This window comes from Pieris brassicae, chromosome 5 (genome assembly GCF_905147105.1).
Source record: "Pieris brassicae chromosome 5, ilPieBrab1.1, whole genome shotgun sequence".
Lineage (NCBI taxonomy): Eukaryota > Metazoa > Arthropoda > Insecta > Lepidoptera > Pieridae > Pieris > Pieris brassicae.
Window position 1 is genome coordinate 3,667,821 of NC_059669.1, and position 4,968 is coordinate 3,672,788.

The window sequence follows — 4,968 nt, forward strand, 5'->3', positions numbered from 1 at the left end:
ATCATTAAATATAATTAATGAGGTCCTTCGATAGTTACGAGGTTATAGTGTGAAAAATTGTCAATAGAGGGCGTTGTTTACCGGCGCAGTCAATATTGCTATAATATGTTTTAAACATTAAAGAAAACTATGTTATTTCCTGTATTGAAACTTTTGAGAGATGCGTTAGCTATAAGAATACTAGGTTTCATTTAATTAAAAATAAAAAAGTAATAATAAGTGTTCTTTACACGCAAATATTATTTCAAACTTAAAACGCGCTAACAAAGTTTTTCTTTCCAATAAGTAAATATAGCCAGATTGTAATATTTATAACGAGAGTTCTAACCAGTTCAACTGTCGGGATCACATGCTGAACCTCTTTGGTTCCTTTATCCTGAGGAAAGTCCCCGGAGACAGGGCGGAAAGCGTCGCATTATGATAATGCTGGCTGTGATGGTTTCGTAGGGGATGTTACCTGCGCGAAAATCGATCACTAAGCGTTGCTCAGAGCAAAGTGGATGTATGAAAGACGAAATTGTCTAACAAAATGGGGCTCACTCGGTTTAGATCTCTCGCCCTTTTTATATTTTTTACAAATAAATAATTTAGAATGTCATTAAGATTTTCACATGTTTACAAAGTTAATTGTACAATATTGTCTTAATATTTCAACCACTTAAAGTAACATATTTTTTAATGTTGAGATGTTTAACAATTTCAATATTACAATAAGTTTAACATCATTGAATAATAACTAAATTTAAAAAATAAAAAAGTAAACGGTCTGCCCCCAGAGAGATTTGAACTCTCGACCCCTGGTTTACAAGACCAGTGCTCTAACCCCTGAGCTATGGAGGCTGCGACAAGGTTGTCTATATTTCCGTTCATATACTAATACGGATATTTCATTGTATAATTATCGTAAAGAGATAATATTACAACAAAAAACGTTCCGTATTTATTGAGTATGTATGTTATGTTACTTCATAGATAAGACTAAAAATGGATAATTTTATGGTTGAACTAATATTGTGGTTTGGCCATGTACAACGGATGAATGAGAAGCGGCTTACAAGTAGGATAGTGGACGGTCGATGCTAAAGGATCGGGATTCATACATACACGTCAAGACGTACACACCTGAACAAAATCCAATAGGTGCTAGACTACTATAGAACGGATAAGTCCCAGTTCCCATGGATGAAGCGAGAGAGGTATCTATGTCAAGATCGTAGCAAGTGGAGATCCGTGGTGTACAAGATAAAATAAAACTTGACAAAATGTTCAATTATATAGTGTACCTGTACTATTAATAGAAAATATAAATATAAAAAATCATACATTTAGTTGTTCAGATAAAGTGTAACTGAGATTAATCATCACTACCACAAAACGCCCACTATACCCATTGCAGTATTTCTGAACCAATTCGACTTAGGGTCCTTCAAGAGAAGAGTGTAATAATTATTATAATGCCAGCACTCGCGAGCCCTCTGACATTATGTGGCGGCGGTATCACTTAACATCGGATGAGCCTCCAGCCGTTTACCCCTGTATAAAAAACGTAGTAGCTCTAGTCTTAATAATTAAAATATGTTTTAATATTTTAATTCTAATACTAAATTATGAGCTAGTGATAAAATGTAAATTGTACAAGAATATTCAGGTATCGCAACAAAGTTTTTGTAACTACTGTATGATTATTTCTATTTTTAAATCATGTCCCACTGAGTAAACAGGTGAATACTGATAAGGCTTACGCAATCGTGTTAAACCTCCTCACGTAATGTTGGCTAACAAATCCTAACAGTATTAGTCGAGATCTTCTTATATCTGTCGTAGGTAATCTAAATAAATTTTAATTAGGTATATGTACTTCGTAGGTAGATAAGTAACTGATACACCTCTTGGGAATAAAAATAAAACGATAATTCTTATGTAAATAAAGGAATAAACAGTTTTATTTAATTATTAATTGTTTGTTTTATTTAGGCAGCTATAAATATTAGGTCCTTACATATGAAATTGGCGTACTTCGTACTGGCCACTTTAATCACGATGTTATTCTCTTTGGTAAGGAATTCCAAATTCAAATTTGTACAGCTATTTACTCATGTACTTCGATGACCGTCATTCATTTGTTTTTTTCTGTTTGCGTCAATCATTTTACAAAATGGAAAACTTAAAGTATCGCATTATTTACGAGTACGAGTTCCACCGTGGCACTAGTGCTGCGAAAACGACTCGAAGGGTGAATGATGTGTATGGCGGTCATGTTGCAAAAGAAAACACAGTTCGTTTTTGGTTCCAACGTTTTCGTTTAGGAAATTTCGACCTGCAGAATAAGCCCCGTGGACGGCCTGAGACCCATGTTGATAATGAAATATTGAAGGCTATTGTGGAAGCGGATCCATCGCAAACCACGTCCGAGTTAGCTGCAGGCTGCGGTGTTAGTGATAAAACTGTTTTAATTCACTTGAAGCAAATTGGGAAGATTAAAAAGCTTGAAAGGTGGGTACCTCACGGATTGACTGAAGCAAACCGGCAAACGCGCGTCAAACCGGCACAATAATGAAGGTATTTTAAACCGAATCATTACCTGTGATGAAAAATGGATTCTTTACAATAATCGGAAGCGCTCAGCGCAATGGTTGGATCCTGGCCAGCCAGCCAAATCCTGTCCCAAGCGAAAATTAACCCCAAAAAAGTTACTTGTAAGCGTTTGGTGTACTAGTGCCGGTAATGTTCATTGCAGTTTTCTCAAATCTGACCAGACTATTACGGCTGATGTCTATTGTCAGCAATTGCAAACCATGATGGAAAATCTAGCGGCTAAACAACCTAGGCTGGTCAATCGCTCCACGCCACTGCTACTTCACGACAACGCTAGACCTCACACTGCACAACAGACGGCTACCAAATTAGAAGAGCTTCAATTGGAATGTCTAAGACATCCTCCGTACTCCCCGGACCTTGCTCCAACAGATTACCATTTTTTTCGAAATTTGGAAAACTTCTTGCAAGGGAAAAAATTTTACTCTGATGGGGCAGTCCAAATCGCCTTCACAGATTTTATTGATTCCCATCCGACTGGTTTTTTTAGTAAAGGGATCAATGAACTACCAATGAGATGGCAAAAGTGCATAGAAAACAATGGTTCATACTTTGATTAATTAAATATATTATATTTAAAAATATTCGACTTTTGGTTCCTGCCATACAAAACGCCAATTTCATATGTAAGGATCTAATATAAAACATTTGCCATTTTCTTAGGTCCTCTCTAGGTTTGCCTCCTACAAGGTCCGGAACATCGCTTTTTACCTGTAAATATAAATAAGAGATTATATTAATTATACCTCTCATCCACACGACCTAACCGCTGTTTTAAAATCGAGATACCGCAGAAAATTCTTTTGTAGAATTTCTATGTCAGATTTATATTTATGATAAAATATAGATAAACCTTACGCAGATACTGCAGTCTAAGGTGTTTCATACATGTGAAGAGATGAGAAGTATAATGCAGGAATTCAAGGCGGTTATTAAAGTCATTCATAATTATTTGTTTGCTAAATTCACTTTTAAGAAATTATTTTTAGTATTATCATTATAAAACTTTTAAAATAATATGTTAAGAATGGGCCATGAACCCACGAAGCCATAGTTGGTGCGTTTGTCTGATTTTGATAGGCACAATCGCTTTCGAGGCGTCCTCTGTTACACAATTGTGTTAATTGTTAAGCTACAAAGACGAACTAACAATAATTAAATAAATTCATTTTTTTACTAATCGTATTCGATGCTGGAATATTGGCCAGTACTTGCAAGTAAATATAAACACGATTTCCGATTCCTTTTTACATTTTGGCACAGCTGTTCTCAAGATTAAAACAACGTACCAATAACGAGGGCCCATTTAAGGGCACGACGTATGAACAGTTGTGTCGTACCATTTGTGGTATCAGACATCAGCTACTTGCCTTGAAGATTTCCCGATAACCTGCAATTCCGGAAACATATGAACAGTTATATTACTTTGCTCTGTGTCCTCAGAAATGATATATTGATTAATTTTTTGCTTTACAAACCTATAGAACAAAACAAAAGATTTTGCAAAAACAAATTGTATTGTTTTAACTAAATCTATATGCTTAGAGTTATGGCAAAATTATCGGTGCAATTTTCGCTTTTTAAAATTGTAATAAAAATTTATATATCTCTTATACTTGTAAAGGGCATTGAAACAGCTTTTTATTTAATTACTGGCAACATTGTAACTTTTACAGTGTAATTAAAAACACTGATAGTTGCGGCGTTAATTATCATATTCCTAAGGATTTAAGGATCTTTGATGTCTTTATTAAACCATTAAATTGGATTAAAATGTAATTTTATGGGTGATTAAAACGCTGTTATAATTTTAAATGGATTTTCTTGATTACACCGCAGTACTTGGTTTTGCTAATTAAATTAAATTATAAACACACATATTGCAAAATTAAGATCCCCGGCCTCGCTTGCCGTCTGTATGAATTATTTGTTGTCTCACTATGTTTATTGAGGAAAAATTACGTATATATTTCTCTATGGTTTTATGTAAATTGATTTAAATATAACGATTATAGTTGAAAACGTCGCTTACATTTGTGTGCTTCCGTTTAGTTTCTGAGAAGACCTCCGAGCGATGCTTGTGTTGTGTTGTTGCATAAAAATCTATCGTTTTTTTATTGAAAATTGTTTGTGCTTATAATTCTAAATAAATAATTCTAAGAATTGTGATATGAATAAAATGTAAATTCAAACATGTAAACACATTTCGCGATCTCAACTTCGTTGGGAATCGTGTGTAAAAATTAATATATAATAAAATAGTATGTTACTATACAACCTGTTTAGCCCTATGTGGCCCCAGGCTATCTTCCAATCGTTCTACCGATCATCAGAAACGTTTTTGGCTATCAAGTCGAGCCAACCAATAATTTA

At 34.4% G+C, this 4,968-nt stretch overlaps 1 non-coding gene across 1 annotated transcript; it reads right to left on the reverse strand.

Annotated features, from left to right (window-relative positions):
• Positions 1 to 767: 767 nt before the first annotated feature.
• Trnat-ugu lies at positions 768 to 840 on the reverse strand. Its single transcript has one exon. It is a non-coding gene; the product is annotated as a tRNA-Thr (tRNA).
• Between the last annotated feature and the right edge of the window lie 4,128 nt (positions 841 to 4,968).